Source organism: Parasteatoda tepidariorum, chromosome X2 (genome assembly GCF_043381705.1).
Source record: "Parasteatoda tepidariorum isolate YZ-2023 chromosome X2, CAS_Ptep_4.0, whole genome shotgun sequence".
Classification (NCBI taxonomy): Eukaryota; Metazoa; Arthropoda; class Arachnida; order Araneae; family Theridiidae; genus Parasteatoda; species Parasteatoda tepidariorum.
The window spans coordinates 57476499-57500563 of NC_092215.1; the positions used below are offsets into that span (position 1 = coordinate 57476499).

A 24065-nucleotide genomic window follows, 5' to 3' on the forward strand; every position below is an offset into this window, starting at 1 on the left:
CATCCACTTCAAGTGGAATCTTTCGCTAACTTTGGCGACTTATTTTAATATTTTTTCAATCTCATTCTTGGTCAAAAACATTTTATTGCAAACGCCTATGCGATTATTTTTCTGAATTTATTAAGTTTTTAATTTCCGGCAGTCTGGTACTTTTATTATCTGTATCTTTTTAAAATATGTCGCGATTGGGTATAGGTTTTCGCTATGTTAAATTTTGCTATTTGTTAACGCTGACTTTGTACACTTTAATTAATATCTTGCTGTTTATATTTTTATCTAAAATTTTTATATTTCTTTCTCCCAACTGTTTCTGATTAAACGACATCTTTCTTTTTATTTTATCCCCTCCCTCTGATTTTATATAAATTTTTAAAGTCACATCACTTTTCCATTATTAATGGTGTTCTATTCCCCATAGCAATTTGTAAACTATCTTCATGATGAAAAACGCGGTTAAGTGCTTATGATCAAGCCAGATCATCATTTCTTTAATAATTAAAATTTTTTAATTCTTTTAACTTGTTCGGTGATAATTTCATTTTATTGCTGTCATATATCAATATCAAAGTCAGTGTTTACATTCTCATTAGTTTTTGATTTTAATTCCACTTAGGTTCTTGCAATGCTTTTTTACATTATCTTACATACGTTAGGGCTTTATATTTTTATTTTGTGTTTAATTTTTGCTTGCCATTAAATTTTTTTTTATCATGTCTCTGTGTTTTACTATCTTACAACTAATATTTCTTAAGTATCCACATATATTTGTACAATGTTCTGTTACATATTTATACATAGCTTAGGGTCATCACTTAACTAGATTTGCTGGATTACTGGTTGACAATTATTTTGCTTCAATATTATCAACGGGACAGTCCCTGGCCATATCATCTGCTGCTGTTACCAAAAATGCTTTTAACAATTTAATCTTTCCTTAAGTTTACAACTTTTTCGTCATAGCGATTCCCTATACCCAATTAATTTTTATTTACTATCCCTGACCAAGTGTCAATTTGTCAATAGCAATTATTAATTTTACCAATTTTAATCATGTCTTAAACATGTTTTGTATTTACCAATGTTTCTATATTGCGTTCTCTTTTCTAACTGTGCTTAACACAACTCAACATAAATTTTCTGAGTTTTATATCCCTCACTAGTAGGGGATCAACTAATTTAGCCTGTTTTCTATTCTTAGCTTTTCATAGTCTAATACCATCTTTTTTATAGATAAAATTTTGTTCACATGCCACCACTGGTAGCACCGTTACATATTCGGCTTTTGTCCCGTTTGGTCTATTTTAAACTAATTTCGCTTCGACCACCGGCCCCACTCTTTATCTTTTGAGTTTTCATAGTATTTTATTGTTTTAGTAGTCTGTTTAATTTTTAGCTTAGTATCACATATCAAAATTTAAAAAATTTTCATACTCGCTCCGACCATCGGACCATTATTTTACTTCGCTTTCTTTTAGGTTCCTCTAATATCTGACGCTTATCTAACTAATTATGATACCAATCAATCAAATTAACGTTTTTTATACTCGCTCCGACCTCCAGACTCACTTTCTATTTTCTTGTTTTTTACAGTTTTAACAAATATTGGTTGCCTGTACTCAATATATTTTGTTCCTAATCAACATAACCAATACTTTCCCCACTCGCTCCGACGGCCGGACCCATTTTCTAACGGTTAGTACTAACCATTTAAAATTTATTTGAATAAGAACAGCATTCAGAAAGGATTCTGCATGTGAAACAGGAGAAGTTTATCAAAGAAATTTTTTTAAAAAAAAGCTTTCTGGATATATATTTATTCTACAATTATTAAGTTTTGCATTTTTAATATCCATTGCGAAAGATTCTTGTAAGTAACTATTTTTTGATGTATGGTAAAATATCAACGAGAAATGTTGCCATAGCTGTATGGCAAAGGTGTACCATAGCCTATGGAAAAATATTTCGTCATAAGCTGTAGCACATTTTAGTTTTATGGCAAAAACTTGCCATATAAAAAAATGCCATAAGATATTCCTATGGGGTTCTGCCTATGGTAAAATTTTGCCATATACGTATGGCAAAATTTTGCCATACATGTATGGCAAAAGTGTATGGCAAATTTTTGCCATAGGCAAAACCCCATAGGAATATCCTATGGCATTTTTTTATGGCAAACCTATGGCAAATTTTCCTAAGGGTTAAGTTGATTACTTTTTATTGATTTTTTTAAAAAAAGACGTTAATGATTTCCATCATTAATAAGAGTAAATTATTGATAAATATTTAAAATATTATAATTATATACTTCGATATACTAAATGCTGATGTTAGATAATGGTCGATATATTCGAATTTCCTAATTTTCATATAATCCTCTAATATTATTTTTAAATCAGAGAAATCTTTTATTGCGTTGTAAAGAAGCAAAGGACGCAATTTAAAAAAGCGGAAAACAATTTAAAAAAGCAAAAAGGACTTAAGACACGAGTATTATGATGATCAAAATTTAAACTTATAAAATATTCGGAAATAAGGATGAAATTGGGAGAAAAACACTAACCATATCGTATAATTAAGACACTATAAAATTAATTATCTAAAACCAAGAATTATACTAATTTTCCGCAACGATGAAAAATACATAACTTTTTCCTACATTTGAAGCATTTTTTATGATTTTGTGAATGAAATGATTAAAGAAATTCATTTGATATTGATCATTATTAGAGCTCAGGTTTTGATAACCTAAAAATATCATTATCAAAGTAGAAAATCTTATTAAACAAGAATTTCAATATGAAACATTCCTCAAAAATGTACATATAATTGTATTAAAACAAGTATATTTGAGGGAAATACAATTGTTATTTAAGTTAGGAATAAATAGGGGAAAAAACGATCGCAGGAAAGATACAATTAAAAAATGCAAAAAAATCTTCGAAAAAAAGAAGTTTATATTTATAGGGAAGAAGAAGAGTAGGGCTAAAATTTGCTTAAAACGCTGAATGAATAATATTTGAAACATGTATAGTATTTTTGTTTTCTTGAAATTTAAACGTTTGTCTTCAATTTGAATGATGCATATATAAGCTCATTTTGATAACTGGCATGTTCTGCTGCTGTTGCAGACAAATCATAAGAACAATTATTTAATCTTTGTTTATTTAATCTTTGTTTATTTAATCTTTATTAATTTTCTAAAAAGGCAAGCAAATTCAAAATTGAACTGTTTTTAGTCTAAACATACTGCCTTGAGAAAACAATCTTAACAAACCTAATTTCAATAAATGATTTAGCTTAATGTGTGCATAACAACTTCACTGAGTCTCGATTTTTCTTGAATTCTAACTGTTAGAATTTTCCTTCTAAAATTGCGATAAAATAACCTGTCTGTACATCCAATCAACTGTAAATTTTACGGCAGAGAACATTTCTATACCTTTACGGATTTGAAACCGTTGACAACTGTTTATGGTAAAAAAAGAACCTCGTATACAAAACCATACGGTTTTGTAAAAATTTACAACTATCAGCAAAACTGGTTTCAAAATCGTAAAAATGAAATCTGAACATTGAACTCATGTTATGTTAGGCTTTTTATTAGAAAATGGGCAGTAAAGTTAGGTTGTGGTTGAGTTGTGTTTTGTGAAGTGAACAGAAGAATGTGGCCTAATTAATTTATCTAGAGGTGCCATCTATAATAAGAGATGAGAAAAAACACACACCTTTGTGTTAAGCAGCTCCATCATGCTGCCACTGTATGTGTAAATCAAAGTGTCGTATTTCAGTAGTCCAGGATCTTCAATTGAGGGAAGTAGGAAACTCTTGATGTTTTGAAGGAATGGAGGAAATATTGCGATCTCATCGCTGGGATTCGAACTCCCTTTCAGCGGGTCCCCAGATGGATAGAGTGTTCACCACGCACTTATTGCTATAAGATTATTAAGTATTCACTGTTGTGTTAGACATCTGATGATAAAAATTAAAATGGGAATTCGTAATACTTATCACTTGGCTTAGCTTCTACATAGCTTTCGAAGAACGTGTGCTCGACACTCATTGGCTTTGGACCTGCGCGGAGGAAATAAACAGTTTGAATACCATCTTTTTAATTCCATCGGTAGTTCCCAATTCACAACAGCTAAAAAAATTAAGAGATTCCAAGTGAAATCAATATTTGATTCAAGAAAACTCTGAAAATATGTTAAATATTTATTTTCCCTTAATTTGCACAATACTTTACAAGGAAAAAAAATTAAAATTGCTTAATATCCTCACGAAATTTTTAAAATAAATTAAATATTTCGCAAAAATAACACTGATGATAAAAAATTTTGTCAGATATATACAAATACTTGATACTGCCTAATTCGAATATGGAGATTACAAATCTGAAATTAATTTTGTTTCAAAATCTACAATTTTTTTAATGATACTTTTAAGTTTTTTTTTTTCGAAATGCACAAGTTTAAAACGTTATACATAACAGGGGGTCGCATGAATGTTGCGATGAAATTCTAGGGGAGTTAGGGCATATCATCAGGATTAAAATTGCTTAGCATCCCATGCCCGGAAATATCGCCATACGCAGCTAGGGGCGCATCCCAATTATGATCTTTTCAGAACTTCACGAAGAAACAGTTCACAATAGGGAAGAGCTCCTAGCGGCGTGTGACTACATTTCCGGGCATGGGTTTCATACTAGCATGTGTGTGTTGCTCTTCAAATGCGGTATCTTAAAAACGGTAATTCCAACTAGCATTAACGTGAATTTACTTCCATTGTTAATTTTTTCGAAGAATTGTGGGAACCTTAACAATATTTACATGTCCACAGTTTTCCTTCCACATTATGTAGACACAGAAGTTATTTGTTCACTGCATTTTCCGTTTATTAAAGAAAAGCATATCAAAAGCCACAACAAAATATGCAAGAATCATATTCATACATTACAAAATATCTTCTATAATTGAAAACGGCAAATAAGTAGTAATTAAAGCAAAAATTACTTTTCTGCTACAAAAATCTTGTTCTTTATTTGCTGTTTAACATTTTAGTTTTTTTTTCTTGTAACTACAGAAAAGTTTTTACCACTGAGAATTTCTGAGTGAATAATTTCATTTGTTTGCATTTCAATATTAGTCCCTCTGCCGCTTACGAATATTAAAGAAAATCACTAAAGTTTAAAATAAATAATAACTTGGTGAGATAGTATGTAATGAAAACAAAGCTTTGAGAGATATTGACTCTAGCAATATAAAAGGCAAAAATGTTTTTAAATAAGGAAAGTCCCATAAAAAGAAGGCCTAAAACTAAAACAAACTTTAAGTTGGAAATTTCTCTCGAATTCAAAAAATATTCCCTAAAATGCAAAGAAATGCCTTAAGGAAAAAAAACAGTAAAAGATAGAAAAAAGTAAAAAAAAAAAAAAATTTTAAGAAATGAGAAAAATCTATGCAATTTTATTATAATCTAAATCTTAGTCAATATGATACTAAAGAATTGTTTTACATGTTTTACGAAACTGGCAACAAATAAATGTAAAAAATACCTTCCTTTAAAAAAAATTCTCATAAATGCCCTGAAAGAAAAAAAGAGTAAAATAAAAATGCAATTATCACTAATAAAGGGGTTTTAGTCATTATTATACCAAAGAATTTCTTTCACGTTTTACAAAATTGACATAAAATAAATATTAAACATGACATAAAAAAATATTTTTAAACAAAAAATCTCAAAATTTTCTAAAAGAGTAAAAATAATAATAAATAAAATACAAAAATATAATTATCACTAAAAAACGGTCCGTAGATATTATAATACCAACAAATTTCTTTCACTTTTTCAAAATTGACATGAAGTAAATATAAAAAAAATACATATATATTTAATTGGAAAAATATCAGGAATTCCCTAAAAAAAAGAAAAAGAGTAAAAAAAATCAAATGTTACTAATAACCGAAACTTAATCATTATAATACGTAAGAATTCATTACGTGTTTTACGAAACTGATATTAAATGCGTGGAATATGATATTAATTATAGGCTCCGAAACAAGTTGTGAAACGCTTTGATAACAAATTTTTCTTAAGGTATTGTTTTAACCGAACCTAAAAATAAGTCTTACAAAATCAATGACAGTGAAAGACTTTTCCTACTTTCAAAATACTAGGCTAAGAACCCCTTCATACTTTAACCCCGATCTATCGCTCTAGGCTCTTTAGTTGGGTAACAGTTTGGGCCTCTAAAGGGTCTCAGAAGACAGATTGTCATCTGGATTCATCAAATGGCTCTGATGACTAGTCAGATATTTGGCCTACTTTCCACCCTTTCATACTCATTCCTGCAAAACGAGATTTCCACGAAAAATTCTCGAAACTTTTGGTTCTTTCTTTTTCCAGGAAAAAGAGAAAAATAAACTGTTTTAAAAAAGAAATATTCAAAATGTAGAGAAAAAATTACAGAACAATGAAAAAAGGGGAAAAAAAGAAGAAGAAGAATAAAAATAACAAAAAACCGGAAGAAAAGAAAAATTCAAAAAATCCGGAAAATAAAGGGTATAATCTTTTCATCAGCTCCCACTATTATATTCGCAAGAAAGAGTGCTTTCTAATATTGCATCAATATAGCCAAAGCAAAATATATCAATGCAATAGTGTGATTAGCACTCAAAAGATTTTTACAAAAAAATTACAACAGATAAAATAGAACACAATAAGTAAAAATATCACGCAAAACCAGAAAATAAAATATAAAGAAAAAACAAAATAAAACATGAAATTAAATCTATAAAGCGAATAGTGAATTCAAATGAACTTACATAGACCGGAAATTTTTCAAGAATGATTTAAAATATTTTCGTAACGAGATTGCCAGATTGCAAAAATTGAAAACAAAAGCGTAAATTGAGCTAAAGGCGTAACTAGGGGAATTTTGTATTCAATTGCGTTCTTGCTGCATTAGTGAAGTGCGTTTGATTTGTTAGTTACCAAGGATAGGCCCGAAAATGGATGTGCGCAAGGTAGTATTATACTGGATAATTTAAAGAAGATGACAATAAGTAATTTTAGAAAATAAATATTTTTTAAGAAAAAAAGATATATAAAATAGAAAAAAGTACAAAACGTGAATTGCCTGTTTTCGACATAATTTTAGCCACGGATTTGCCCGAAATGGATTTGCACATGGAAAAATTATATAAATTAACAACGAAATTTTTTTAGTAAATTATTTAGCCACGGATTAGCCTGAAATGGATTTGCACTTGGAAATAATTAACAAATAAATTTTTTAATAAATAACTTTTGCCACGGATTTGCCCGAAATGGATTTGCACATGGAAAGAAATATATAAATTAACAAAAATAAATTTTTTATTAAAAATTTTGGCCACGGATTTGCCCGAAATGGATTTGCACATGAAAAAATTATATAAATTAACAAAGAAAATTTTTCCTAGAAACATTAGAATTCCAAGTATTACTTGGAATTCTAATGTTTCAAGGAACATCTATTTAAATACCACCTTTAATGAAATGGATAGAATTAAGAGAATATGTAGTAATATTTATTTATCCAAAAAACAAATAGATAAACTCTTTCAAAATTTGATAAAAAAAACAATGGATACCCAACTAAAATAATAAAATTCTATGTAAAATCATTGAGTTAATCGCATATTATTGTAGATTCGTTTGCTAAAAATTTTCTTTGCTAATTTATATCATTTTTCCATGTGCAAATCGATTTCGGGCAAATCTGTGGCAAAAGTTATTTACTAAAAAATTTCTTTGTTAATTTTTTCGATGTACAAGTCCATTTCAGGCAAATTCGTGGCTAAAATAAATTATTAAAAAAATTTCTTTATTAATTTATTTAATTTTTCCATGTGCAAATCCATTTCGGGCAAATCCGTGGCTAAAACTATGGGGAAAACATGTTTCGTACTCTTTTCCATTTTAAAGATCTTTTCTTCTTAAAAAATATTTATTTTCTAAAATTACTTATTGTCAACTTCTTTAAATTTTCCAGTATAATATTACCTTGCGCACATCCATTTTTGGGCCCATCCTTGGTAACTAACAAATCAAACGCACTTCACTAATGCAGCAAGAATACAAAATTCCCCTAGTAACGTCTTTAGCTCAATTTACGCTTTTGATTTCAATTTTTGCAATCTGGCAATCTCGTTACGAAAATATTTTAATTCATTCTTGAAAAATTTCCCGTTCATGTAAGTTCATTTGAATTCGCTACTCGCATTATAGATTTAATTTCATGTTTTATTCTGTTTTTTTTTTTTTTTTAAATTTTATTTTCTGTTTTTACGTGATATTTTTACTTATTGTGTTCTACTTTATTTGTTGTAATTTTTTTGTAACAATTTTTTGAGTGCTTCTCACACTATTGCATTGATATATTTTGCTTTGGCTATATTAATGTAATATTAGAAAGCACCCTTTTTTGAGGATATAATCGTGTGAGCTGATAAAAAGATTATATCTTTTTATTTTTCGGATTTTTTCAAATTTGTCGTCTTTTTTTCCGGTTTTTTGTTATTTTTATTTTTATTGTTATTTTTCTTTTTTTTCCCTTTTTTTCAATGTTCTGCATTTTTCCCCTTGTCTTCTCAACATTTTGAACTTATTTTATGAGTTCTATTCACTTGCAGCTTATGCGCAATAAATAAAACTTATTGTTTTTCTTAATATTCTACGTGTTCTTTTGTTCTTATTAATAAAGGGGTNTGTAATACAAAAATTATAAATACTTTCGTATTAATAAAAACATTAAAACTCTTTTCATAAAATGTCTTTGGTAAAGAATAGTTGTAGAGATATTCTATTTTGGAACTTCAAGGCTGAAAACATACCAATGAATAATAATTCGATTTATATTTCAAAGGAGTTATTTTTAGAATCTTTCCCTCTTTCACTTCCATATTAGGAAGCATTAAATTATTTTCCTTAATGCGTAGGGTTACAAGGTATGCGATGATTGAGCCTTTTCACCTCCTTTTATATTAGTATATAATCCAGGAGCGATTGTTTTCGCGTGACTCTTGATGTATGATGTGTTCGATGTAAGATGTGCTGGATCCATCCGGAGTTTTGTCCACCTCCTCCCTTGTGGAGAGTGGATGTGAAACGTTATAGCTACCAGCCTACCCGTAAATAAAACTAATGGAGGAATAATTGATTCAGGAATGAATTATTTGAGCTAATTGTAACCATTGATAACAGGGATGTAGTCCTGTTATTACAAGCCTAGCAGGATATTTACTTGGCGGAAGAAACCTTTTGAAAAAAACCAGTGTTTATCCATTTGAAATATGGGCGTCCGACTGGCTGCTGCGTTGAAGTTTTCCCCATCCCATCACACACGCCGGGGGAAAAATGAAGAAATCCCCTAATCTCTACTGAAGGATGAAATCTCACCCCGTCTTTCACACCCCCTTTTTCTACCTGTACCTTCGTCGCTACGGGAATTCTGTTGCGGATGGAACTTGACAAAACTCCAGTTATGTGCATGAATCATGAAGATCTACAAAGATTTACGTGCGCGTTGGTGTTAAAGGGATATTCAGCAATAATTATATTAATTAGAATTCAAATATCGCAATTTCTTTATTTATCTTAGTTTCATAGTGCAAAGAGCGACACAATTATTTTACAGTGCTTAATTTTTATAAGGTATTAATGATGGAGATATATGGGACTGAAACGGTTCACAATGAAGTATATGTATTAAATAAATAAAAAAAACAGGCTAAACATTAAGTTAAAGCTAATAAACATTTACATAAATAAAGAAAAAGTATTAAATACTAAAATTAAAAACATATATACAAGTAAAACAAACAAACATATAAAAACATATAACATATAAAAATAAAACAAATTCTAAAATTGAATTTCTTTTTTAGATATTTCCTATATTAACAGAATAACAACAAAATAAGGTAATAACTATTGACAGTTTCGTTAAGTGAAATGAACAAATTTTTATGATTCAATTAGGAAAGTCCTCCTAAATATTTGTTTCAAAATAAAATGATTTTTAAATTCATGCTCATGTATCCTTAAAAAAAATCCTTGAAAGAAATTTAATCCTTGAAAAAAGGAAGAAAAAAAAGGTTAAAAATATCAACTATATTTAACACTAGATTGTCCAAGGAAGTCATTTTGACTGCTTTTTAATTTCAATTCGAAAAACAGTGATGTATATAATGACACAATATCTTAAAATTTTATGACTATTGTACAATATGTAATTTTTTTATTGTTAATATTTACTAATAACTTGTTATATAACTGAAAACAATAAAAAAATATTAATTAATTTAAAACATATTTCTTTACACATTAGTTACTGTTTCACAATCCAGTCATTTTGACTGCTTTTGGGCAATATAGGTATATACTAAGTTTCAGTCTTACTAGTGTTAATTGCCGGATTAAAATAAATTTTTACTTCTTGAATTTTTTTAATGGATTAAGCTGGATTTAAAACTGGATTCGAGCTGGATTTGCTTCGCTTTAACTCTGGAAAGGCCAAGTACAAAAACCGACTTCCTTTTTGATGAAGAAAATAAAAATTGGAAAATGTGTCTGACTCCAAAAAATATGTCAGCCGAAAATGTCTCAGCAGTATTCTTTGGTGTATGAAATAAGACAAAGGAGGAAAAATCTTCATTTTGATGTATCAGATAACTGTCAAGGCCTTTCTTTTAATAAGCATTTAATCATTCATTCTCTTATAAAATAGCAATAATCGAGATTTTTGATAACTTTCAAGGTAATTTAACAAATAAACTTGAAGATTTTATTGTTTGTTTAGGTGCACAGGGAATTAAAAAAGATATTACTATCAATAACTTTGTATCCAATGATTGGATTTTCATGCACTTAAAACATTCTAATTAATTATCTCTGAAATAAGCTATCGAATCAGAAATAAAAAAGACCATAATTGCTAATGATACCCAAAAAAAGTTATAGTATGAGCTAAAAGAAAATAACCAGCTGAAAGCTTTTGTTCCAAGGATCGGATTTAGCCAATTTTAAAAGGCTGAAGAATCGAGCTCAGATATGCTAATTGAATGCTAACTATTAAAATGGTTACGAAAACGAACTCAAAATCATACTTTATCTGAATAAATAATTGCATAATTTTTATAAGTAATTGAATACTACTAAATAAATACTTTTTCCCCCGAAACATTTGAATTTCTAAGCATCCAAATATGGAGAGTAGTTGCCAATGAAAAGGAAGTTCTTAATTTTAATTTCACTTAATATGCATTTCACAATTTCTCGGAAACTTTTAAAACAAATCAGTAACTTTTTGGACACCATTATAAAACTCGTTTATATAAAAATAATCCAAAGTAAAAATTTAACAAGCATTGATTTTTTTTATTTAATAACGGTCAAAAGAGGTTAAATCGTAAGATATTCAAATTTTACAATGTACTAGTTAGTTTTAAATAAAAAGATATAAAAGCTGATTGAATTTTTAAATCAAATAATAACAAACTATAGAAATTATTTTCTTACATAAAATTATCATTAGAAAAAGGAATTTTATAATTGTGGGCACACATTTTTTGATTCGCCTAAAAGTTCCGGAGACATGCCGAAATAACGTGTATAAATTAACTACTAGTGCTTCAACTCATAGAAGAGGATAAGTCATTTCTTATAAAATGTTATTTTTAGATATTTATTTCTATTGTACTATTTTTGAAAGTAGTATAAACAAATATAATTACTTTAACATGACTTTGCAATTAATCGCATTTCTAAAATTAAAATATACATCAGGATATTTGCTACATAAAATTTTAATGTCTTCTTGAGGCTGCTTTTATCGATTAAAATTTCCATTTTTTTTTTCTTCTTTTGTGAAATTTCATGTAAAAAAATTATCACAATCAGTCTCAAAAATTATCCTAACTCAAAAGCTCATCTCACAATGAAAACACCTTTCCAAGAGAGGATAAGTTTGTCTACGCTAAGAACTCCTCCCGCCACAAAGTCTGAAGCCGTCTGGTGCTATGGAAGCAAGAATGGCGCATTTTAAGGAGGGTAGGACCGAAGAGATTCTCTTTCTCTCTCCGATTCGAGGCGAAACCACTTCAAAACAGTGACACTGCACCCCTACTTGAAATAGTCATACCTCATTACCATAGTCACAGGCACAGGTTCAGACGAATGTCTGGAAGATCTTATTTTAGACAAACTCAGTTTATTCCTTCAAAGAATAGATCAAAGAATATTTCTAGAAATTCGTTCATTGAAAGCCAAATTATTGCAACTGGAAGAAATGTTTTTCTACAGACATTTGTTTTCAATGAATAAAAGAAATAATATTCAAAAAGCTGAACATCATAAGAAGGAAAGGATGAAATAGAAGCCCTTTCTAGTTTCCATAAGTGGTCAACTCACTAAGGGGTTTCTGTCTATGAAAAGAACTCCTCTCGTCTTTAGCAGTGGCGGTGACTCTGGTTTCGAGGCTTAACTACTTTAAGGTTTATTATTTAGGATAGCTCGGTTCGGCAATAGAAATAGAATCAGGAGAGAGAGAAACTCCTCTTTTTGAAATGCACTATTACTAGATTCCATAGCGTCTTAGATGCTGTTTGCAAGAGGAGTTCTTTCAATAAGCAAACTATAAGTTAGTTTTTAACTTTATTTCCTCAATTAAGTGAAATTAAAAATGGTATAAAATTATGAAAAAATAACAAAACAAAAAATATTCAGGTTGGTATAATTTTTTCGAGGGAGGGGACTCAGTGCACATTTTAAAATTAAGAGAACTCTTTAAACTTGGTTGATAAAGGAGTATGAAGAAAGTTATATGATTTTAATCATCTTTATCTTATTTTCATAAGCAAACTGTGAAATCATAATTGATCTACTCTTGATACATACAGGGTGATCCATAATCACTGCCTTTAATATGTCTCTAATCAAAAGGTATTCAAATTAGTTTTCGCAAAATAATTTTCAACGTGACGAAGAAACAAAAGTAATTTCAATATATATTAAATCACTAAATGATAAGGCGGAATGAAAAATTAAATCCAGTTCTATAGACTCATGAACTTTCTAATTATTGCCTTTCAACTCTTCTTTGTTCCCTCCGTCCGTTAAACAAGTTTTGATAATTTTCAATTGCGAATCATTATTTTTAAATAATGTTTCTTCGTAAAAATACTAATGTGCGGCCTTTATAATTTTGCATACTTTCTAAAAGATGTGTATTAAGGGAAGTCATTATGGAACACCCTGTATAAAATATAACAATACAACGGATTTATAAGAAATGTAGAGGACAATCTTAAACATTTGGACTTCTTCTTGTAATATAATTATTTTCAATCAGTATTTCCAAAAGGATAATTTGCTACAAAAACGTTAGCTGATTCTTAGATTTTTTATAATACAGTCGTCCCCACTTAATCGCCCCTCGGATAATCGAATAACCCGCTTATACGAATAAAATTTAATGAAACCAAATAATTTTATATTAAACTAATGTCAAATTTCCCCGTTTAAACGATTATTTGTTGTTTTTTGCCCCCGCTTAATTGCATGAAGAAGTGGTACTGAAATGAAAAAAAAAAATATTTATTTTTGAGAAATGTTTCACCAGCTAAAATACAATTTTCCTTTTTAAGATAAGGATACAAGATGGTAATTTCAATAGGGACTTCTCATTCATTAGTAGGTGTTTGGGATGAAGTTGAAAAATTAATCAAGTCTTGCTGCCAGTTATACATTGGAGTAAACAAAGGGTGTTTTACCCCTGTTTGACTTACTTCACTCGCACATCATTTAGTATGTGAAAAAGGGATAGAGTGATTTGTTTTTAGGTCAAGACTTTTTCGGATAGGATCAAATAATATTTTAGTTCCAACATGATTCACTAACATTGATTAATTTTTATGTAACTTTAAATGATATTTTTTTATGATACTAAGGTAGAAAGTTTTAATTATAATTATTTATTGATCATAAAACTGAGTTTATTTGATCAAAACGCTATACTACGCATTAAATACCATTAAAAAGCAAAATTTCACAAAAATTCAGAATTTAAGATTGAATATAGCACTCCCCTTTTAATTGAATTACCCGCTTAATAGCATAGATTTGGCTGGAACCGATGGTATTCCTTTAAGCGGGGTTGACTGTACTACTTTCCCGTAAATAGATATGAATAGAGTAAATCTAAGATTCATGGTATTTTTAACACAATTGTCATAACTATTCCAAAAAGAAATAGCTCCTGATCGAACCCATGATTGCATGATGCTAACCGAGTTTATTTTGGAGGATTTCATCTTAAACTTGTCTACACCAGTTTTAGAAAAAGCCTAAATAAGAAAAATGAGTAATAACTTTGGAGTTTAAGAGAAAGTAATGTAAAAAAGAAAGGAACGTTATTTTAAATTGTATTTGAAATAAGTCAGTACTGATAGAAGAATATATGCTTCCGAAAGCATATTTGCTTTGGGATCAGGGGAAAAGAAACTCCAAACTATTCGTGATTTGAAACATGTCTGGTGCAAAACCAAGTGATCTACAAAGACATTTGTTGCGAATAGTCATTGAAATGCATTTAGATATTTCATACTTTCTTGATAGTTTGAAAATTTGAATAACCCTATTCTTTTCAGAAATTTAACTGTAAGTACCACACAAGTAAATATATTAAAATTGCGAATTATTATGCTGTTTTACCAATATTCAATTTCCATGTGATGGAAGCTGAAATAAAATAAGTGCAGTGCTACAGACTATATAAAACATAACAAGAATGTAGTTNATATATATATATATATATATATATGTCAGGTATATATGCCGAGTTACTTCAAACTACACCATAATGCGATGATGTTGGTTATCATCAACTAATTCAATCAACCATATGATCAATAACAATAACAATAATATTTATTCCTCAATAATAACATGAGTCACATAGACTCTAACCACTTAGGTTCGAACCACACAGGTTTCAGGTTTTACCTAAAAACAACCAGTTTCACTTAGAAACTACATCAACTGACTAACTCTTCATTTACATCGAGAAAGTTCGTTGCTTTTCGTTAAAGAGAGCGACATCTGGCGTACTAACAGAGAGGCTGTAGTCTCGCATGTTACACTCGGGCATCCTACGGGTTTCGTCCTCGAAACAGAATGACTAAAAAAAATCTGAAAAGAGAAAAACAAACAAAGCAGTATACAAAACAAACATAACAAATACATAGGAATTTTTTGAAGGAAAAAAATCAAAGCTGCATCGTTCCATCAGTAAATATGCACTAATTTGTCCATGGCTTCATATAGTCCACAGCAGTGGTTGTTAAGTTAGGACCTTCATGTTGCCCAACTTTTTCTACTTCGTATCGGTCATTGGATTTCACTTTAACAATCTTGTAAGGACCATGAAACTTGGGACGCAATTTTAAACCAGTTCCAAATTCTGTTCTTTGAATCGCCACTAAGTCATCTTTTCTGTACTTGTGGGGTTGTTTGCACTTTCTGTTGTGGGTTGATTTATTCTGCTCTTGAATTTCCATAATTCGTTGCTGTACATCACTTCTAAGATCTTCTCGTTGCTTCATAAAGTAGTTTTCATATTCGTCTGTTAGAATTTCTTTAATCCGTAAATCTTCTTTATTTTTCATGGGTATTCTTAACATAAGTTGAAATGGCGTTTTGTTTGTACTGGTGGAAACTGTACTATTAATAAATCGCTGAACATCGTTTACGTGTTTATACCAGTCCATTGGATTATCGAAGGTTAACTTTGTGAGAATAGGGATAAGAGTTTCGTGCAATCTCTCTACTTGACCATTTCCACGAGGTACTCCGGCAGTAATAAGAATATGTTGAATATCTTCTTCAAAATGAAAAATAAAACAAAGAAAAATTAAAGACATATGAAAAAAGGGGAAATAATAAGTAAAAAAATAACAAACAACAGCTCAAAAAAAAAATGAAATTTTATTTAAAAAACCGGAAAGAAAAAGATATAATCTTTTTATCAGCCCACACGATTATATCCGTAAAACAGAGTGCTTTCTGATATTGTATCAATAAAGCCAAAGCAAAATATATTAATACAATAGTGTAAGGAGCACTCAAAAAAAATTTTATAAAAATTACAACAAATAAAATGGAACACAAAAAGTAAAAATGAGTAAAAATAACATGTAAAAACAGAAAATAAAATGAAATAAAATAAAAAGAAAAAAACGGTAAAAATGGACTATAAAGCGAGTAGCGAAATCAGATCAACTTACATGGACGGAAATTTTTCCAGAATGATTTAAAAATGTTTTCGCAGAAAGATTGCCAGATTACAAAATATGAAAACAAAAGCGCAAATTGAGTGTAACAAGAGGGTTTTAAAGTGTCGTTCTTACTGTACTGCTGAAGTGATTTGTTATTGTGCATTGATTTGTTAGTTACCAAGGATGGGCACGAAATGGATGTGCGCAAGGTAATATTATACTGGATAATTTTAAAAATTGACCTTAAATAGTTTTAGAAGATAGATGTTTATTTAAGAAAAAATATAAAATAGAAACATAAATTGCCTGTTTCGCAAATAATTTTAGCCATGGATTTGCACGAAATGGATTAGCACATGGAAAAATTATATAAATTATCAAAGAAAAACATTTTAATAGAATATTTTAACACGGATTTGCCCGAAATGGATTTGCACATGGAAAAATTAACAAAGAAAAAAATTTTAGTACATAATTTTAGTCACGGATTTGCACTTCGTTTAAAATAATTTTTTCTGTCTATATTTTTCTGTTTTTCTGTCTGTCCCATGAAAATCTGTCATTTTCCTGGCTACTTTTATTTAGTGATTTATAAACAAAATAGATAGCGCTAGGAATCAATATCTTATGTTAATAGATTGATTAGATACCCTCCTCTTAATGTTTTAATGGTTTAAATATTCAAAAAAATTCTTAAAGTTTAATAGTTTAAAAATGAAAAAGTGCAAGTTAGGGATTAAAAACAAAATAATAATTGTTAAGATAAGAAAAAAGGTTAATTGTGAATGACTTATAAAATTAATGACTAATAATCAAACTAGAGAGACAATTGATTATAATTTTAGCACTTGAGATCTTAGAAAAACCATAAAGAAAATTGTGTATGTGGCAAGGCAAACCCACAAGAATGCATAAGGAATTAAAACAAATTAATATTTAAATGAATAGGGTAAGGTTAAATATTATGCATTAAATTGCGTTAAATAGGCCGAATAGTGGTGGTCCAGCATTGTTGAACACCGAATAACCCAATAGGTCCATTGGGTCATAAATTTAGAAATAAGTCAATAAACAATAACAACTATTATAAATGACAAGGAAAAATGCATACAAAAATTTTAGAGTTCCACATTCTTGTGAGATTGATTATTATCTGTGCAACTATTCAAAGGAATGACTACTCATCCTACATGACGATGACACAGCGATTTGTAGCGATTAACACAGTATTGATGGAAAAGCACACACAAAGTGTTCATTTCTCCAGTAAATTCATTTATTTATTTCGTATTGCTACCACAAACGGTAAAGATTCACCAACAAATAAACGTTGCACTAGATCATTTGGACATTCTATTACACACAATTTTCCTCATAAAAAAATGAGCACAAATCTTCAAAATAAAAGATACCCTTTTCGCAAGATGTATCGAAATTTTCACATCACCAAACCAAAAATCTTGTCATAAAAAATGTCATTCATATCATGAAATAAGAGAGAATGTACCCTTTTTTCGTCATGCATCGCCTTAAGAAAACTCGGGGTCCCTCCTGAAAAGCCAATGAGGGAAAAAAGGGAAGGACATCTTAAAGAAAGGCCAATGAAAAAAAAGTGGGCAGTTCAAAATTCAACCCCTGAAGAAACTATTGGCCGATAGAAGAAACTAGCACCGGACAGTGCGACCAAAGGGGCTTCACGCTCCCATGAGAAAAGGTCAAAATTGACTAAAGGTTAAAATTAACGATTACCGTCCGGTACGCAATTAAAAAAAATCACCCACCTTGTCAAAGAAAAGAAGATGTCACAAGGTTAAGGGCACAAGACATAAAATCTTATATATTTCTATTTCTCACGTTTGACCAGCGGATGCAGCTGCAACCAAAAGGGTCCACATTCCTCCCACGCAGGTGCCACGTGTGGAAAGAAATGGGAGTTAAAGGAAGAGGGGACCAAGAGGAAGGAAGCGGAGATTGTATCAAATTACCCTTAGTAAAGGAAAAGACTGGGGAAAATTTCTTAAGGCAGTGCATAACTGAAAAAAGTAAAAAAACAGTAATAGACAATTATAAATAAATTAATATTGCACAATTAAAATATAAAGTATAATAATAATCTATAAAAGTTAATAATTAAAAAAAAATGCAGTAATTAACATGTGCATTGTAAATTGATAAATTATTTAAATATAAACTGAACGTTAAATGAAGTTAAGAGCAGGAATTCGTAAACAAGAAATTAAGAGTTAAGATGATAAAAGTAAAGCAAATTAAGGAAACGAAATTAAAGCAAATTAAAGAAAACAAAGTTAAAGCAAATATCAACAAAAAAAAAAGTGAAGCAAATTTAAAAAAAAAAAAAAAAAAAAAAAATTATATTAAGGAGAGAATAATCTTGTGATAATTATCATTATCACACCTCCTATCTAAACATGTCTTGTTGCATGAATAAAGAACCAATTTCTGGCTCAAAATCTATTTCAAAAATTTTTTCATGGTGAGTAGGTTTTTATGCTGTCATTTTCCTGGCTTCTTGAAATCATAAATAACAAAAACTACATAGATTTATCTGAGTTATTTTAAGAAATACTGTTGTTTTCTGCAGAATATAAACGCCTTCGGCCAAGATATTAAATTAAAGTAAAGTTATATGCTATAAAATAGCGAATTTGTAATTATCCTGGCTGTTATTTTCCTGGCTTATGAATGCCAGGACATTGAAGTGCTACCAGAAATTCTTTTTAACTGCTAATACTGTAAAGGGGGATAGTAAATATTAACCTAATACCAAGTTTATGTATGATTGTAATATGCTTGGATGTAATCAAAGTTATTTATTTATTTAATGATTGATTATTATATACACAATTTCATTCTGTACATATCAGCAGCAAAAATTTTTTTGTTTCTTTCTACAGTGGATAAAAAGAATTAATTTAAGCAATTTATGGTCCATCTAACATAAAGACTTAAGTTGAGTTACTTAGTATTAAATTAAAATAACTGTTTTTTAAACTTCTAAGGTAATCTGTCATTTTCCTGGCATTCAAGATTTGGTGAATTTTTATTTTATTTTTTTTCTCAAGCAAATGTCAATAAACTATATTGCTGTCTATAAGATATTAATAAGCGTAGCTAAAGAAGTATACAAAAAAAATTTAGATTATTTTGAAGACTTTAAATTTGAAGAAATTTTTTGGTCAGAATTGTCATGTTTCGAGAGAATCACCCATATACATATATGGCAACGTTACTTTTAAAAAGTAACGAGTAAAAGTACAAGTATTTTTAAAAAAAGTAACGAGTATAAAGTAAAAAGTTCTTATTTTAAAAAGTAACGAGTAAAAAGTACAAGTAAAAGTACAAGTACTAAACAAAAAAAGTAACGATTTAAAAGTACATTTCTAGGAAATCGAAAACTCAAAGTAAGCTAAAATTTTATTGAATAATATTCTTATGTTCTTTAATGTTTTTGCAAAATTGTTGTTATTTATTTATTTTTAATTTTCAAAGTTATGGGCATTAAATTATTTTTAAATTTGGAAGAATATTATAATATAATTTTATAGTTTAATCGTATAATATAATTTTAAAATCAAATATAATTATAATATCAAACTTTTTACGGATTTGCACGAAAAAGAAATTTTATCTATTGATTTTAATTTTTAGTTTATTATTTTTATTTATTTAAATTACCATTGATTTAAAATTGTTTTACTCTTTAGAAANATGTATCGCTTCTGGTGGACGCAATTTTGAACACTTACTGTAAACATGACACTTGTCAACAACGCTTTCAATAAAATCTTTGTTTTTCCTTTCGGCCGTTATTTCTTCTGTTTACGCCTCACCGCGTCACTTGCGACTATACATTCCTATACAATAAATCATTGTTACAATGTCCTGTACCTACCATTAAAGTTTGTACCATGAATTCGGGACCACCCTGTATATATATATATATATATATATATATATATATATATAAATTAAACCATCAAAAATTAGGAATTCACACAAACAAGGAAATATCACAAACTAAAACATAAATTTTTGACATTGAACCAAACTTGTGAAATATATTTTTAAACGCATGAAACATTTGTACATCAGAAATACAGTTATGTACTTTTTTGCCCTTATCTACTTAAAACTTTTCTAACTGTTAAACTGTTAGTGAACTGAAATATTCCCCTATCGATTTCTTAAAAAATACTTTGGAATCAATACATCACTTGCCTGTATAGCAGTGTCAGGCACATAAATATGTATGAGTTACAGTTTTCTCTATTTCTATATAAAACATAAATAACTTCTTAATTATTAAATTTATCGACTTGGGTGTGATTTCATTCGATTCAGCGTGAAAGCTTCATCGAAAACATTATATCTCACTTGCCTAGATGATAGCGAGTAAGTTTTACCCCCTTTCCCTCTGTAAATTGTACTAGGGCGACCAGAAGGTAATGTCGTTTCGGAGCATTCGATATTTGCTATCAAGATTTTATTTTTAATCAATAATGTATTCACCTCGGTAGCAACAACCTTTCAATGCCGGATCGAAAAAGAATCGAAATGGATCGAAAAGAAATTAATTGGTTTTTAAGACTAACAAATATTTGATGCGCTGAAACGAAATTACTTTTCGGTCCCCTTAATAGGTAGTGACTAAAGCTCACCTCACGGTAGAATGTTAACTTCAGATATTCATATTGGGCCTAAATTACATTTACGGTTTTCCCATAACTCTTTCTGTATACCGGTCTCATAATTTAGTCCTATAACTCCTATACTATACATAAAAGTTTGATCATAACCACAGATCTGTGAACTTATTTTGTTTCTGTTATACTCAAGACTTCTCTTCCAGCAAATTTCTTTCTTGTCTAGTTACGGCGAAGGTAGTTAATGACCTAGAAAGTTGTCCGTAATTTCAGTTTCTAGCTACTTTAAGGTTAATTTTAAGGTCACGTCACATGTACACCAAATATATGCTTTTTTTTTACAGGTACTACTCATTGGTATATATTCACAAAAATATAAATCTTTGCGGTTCACTGTTGGCACAAGTAGATATTGACGGTCAAGTCTAAGAATATAGCTTAATTTCGAAGATTTTGAATGACTTTTGACCTTCAATGCAAAGGTCCACTGAAAGTATGTATGCCATAATAGTTAGTATGGAAGCAGTAGAACACAAAATAATGATCAATGTCATGGTTCACAAACTCCGCAAAAAGTATTATCGCATGTGTTTCTCTGAAAATTCCAGAAAAAACTTAATCCTTGAATAAAAAAATCTTTTTCGAAAAAAAAAAACATATATCTAATAGTTTTACTATAAGAACTTATCCTAGAAATGTCAATAAAATTCAAAAATGTCAAGTATCCTGCCTGAGTCTTAAAAAATCTGGTTCTGAAAATAAGTTAGTGGTCTAAAGAAACTCCGCTGAACAGGGGTCACTTTGGACCGAAATTTTAAAAATAAGAGAACAGTATAAAAAATAATAAAAAAATAACTGAACAGTTTACTTCCTTATATTTTGCTTATAGGTTTTTTTCAATTTAGACATTGAAAATCTATTTATTACAATTTTCATTAACGAAGATAGAAGTGAAATTACGAAAAAGTGTCTTAAAAGCAGTTACGATTGACGGTGATTGGCAGATATGTTTTTAAGATATCCGGATTATCTAGATAATTTTAAAATTACTGTTCAAAATTTCATTTTCATTTCAAAACTATAATTGTTGAAAAGTTCTAGCGGAAAGCTTATAACTATTATGAACTACTTTGTATGTAGATATTTTTCATTATCATTCATAAAAAAAATTGACTGTCGTTGTTATGTTTCTTTTTTGTTTTGTTTTTGCACATAATGAGAAAAGAAATATAATGAAAAAAAATTAAGATAATTTTAAACAAAAAATACATCAAAAATAGATAAGTAATTTCAAAATAATAATAAAACTCTTTCAGAAAAATTATGACAACAGCTGGATTCGAACCTTCAACCGTTTGAGGAATCGTCTCTCGTCATTAGAACATCATAAGATCGGCCTTTTCACTCTGTGTCTAGAAAAACCGGTTCTTTTTAAACTGTCAACGTTATTTGTTAAGCACATTGCAAAGAGACGTCAGCAGGAGCCGGATTTTCCAATTAGCCTACGGCTTATACATTATTAAACATTTATTAACGAAAAACATCGAAACTATTTAAATGGTTTCAATGAAAATAACGTTTAGTTCCTGTCATACTGAAATATTCATAACATATTTCCTGAAAACTAAATTATTATCTTATTTAATCCTTTCCTCAGTGAATAAAAATCGCTAATATAATCGGAAATACCGCAATCTAGAATTGAGTGTAGAATAAAATCTAGTTTCAGAGATTCCCTCGACATCTGCCTAGCATGGAATTCGAAAACCATTATATGGTTGCCAATGTTTTGAATTCATTAAAATTCGTTATTTTTTGTAATATTCTTCGTCTCCGCCAATGCGTAAGAAAAAGAGCCTTGGCAATAAATAAATTAATTTAATAGCTATTACACGAATTCCCTAACTTTCCTCGGTGAAAACTATTCTAACGTATACATGACACTCGCATTTATGATTTCTGTGGGGCTTAGACCTGCAGCCACACCCTCCACGCCATTTTGGAAATTTTTTATACATAATAATTCTTATGTACAAAAAACAATGAAGAATCCTCCTTAGTTTGGAGCTCCATATAATTTTTTAAAAATAAAACATTATTTATCGTAATTTGATTCTTTATTTAAGCAGGTTTATGATTTTTAATAAATAATTGCTTACCTGTATCACGCTATAATGGAACAGTGAAAAATTGGAGATGCATCGACTAACATATTCTTTAACTAATGACAAATCATTTCCACCATAGTAACCTCTAAATAAAGTTTCATCTAATAACACCTATAATTAAAGTTTTATCTAACAACACACAAGACGATGCATTTTAAAAAGTTTCGTTTCGCCCTTAGTCCATTAAACGCAACACTGAAAGGAAATAGTTGATGAAAATGACATAAACTACACTAATTTGCTGTTTATTTCGTTTAATTTTGATCTATGATAAATTTTACCATAAACAGAGAAACAAATTCATCGTCGAAAACCATTTATCTAATAACTATAAGAAAAAACAGTAAATCTTAGTATACTTATGGAAAAATGAGCTTACATAACTAACTAACTCAGTGGCGCGACAGCCCATTAAGAGGGCCAAGGCCGACTGTGCCCATGAGCTTACATACTTGCCTTTAAAAATCCATTAAAGAAAAAACATCCAAGCATTTTATTGAATTTAAATAAAACAAATAAGCAAACGATTAAAGAGAATTTCATAAATCAAATGAAAAATAATAACAGAAAACGATAAACTAATATTCCAGCTAGTAGTTTAATTTATTACCGTAGCTGGGCGTTGTAAACGTTGTTGTCATTTTTTCACCCTTTGAAAAACAATGCATGGCTTTTCAACATATTCTTGCACTTGGCAGCAAACTTATCCTGCTTCAAACATTGTTTATAGAACAATATATTATGTTCCGCAACTGGAAAAGAGTTATCAATAACATTGTTTATCGTCGTGTTATAAGTGATGGTAAAAAAAAATAAAGATTTTATTGTTTGGTTAGTAATAATTATGAAAAAATTATTAAAAAAGAACATAAATCCATTGAAGGAAATTTAAAATTGCGAGCTAATGAAAATAAAAATAA

The 24065-nt window shown here is 29.3% G+C and overlaps 1 long non-coding RNA gene across 1 annotated transcript; it reads right to left on the minus strand.

Moving 5' to 3' along the window:
• Positions 1-3731: 3731 nt before the first annotated feature.
• LOC139427232 (uncharacterized) lies at positions 3732-23473 on the minus strand. The gene is made up of 3 exons (XR_011638370.1): positions 23137-23473; positions 4005-4141; positions 3732-3931 (listed from the first exon to the last, which is right to left on the minus strand). It is a non-coding gene; the product is annotated as an uncharacterized lncRNA (long non-coding RNA).
• Positions 23474-24065: the final 592 nt, after the last annotated feature.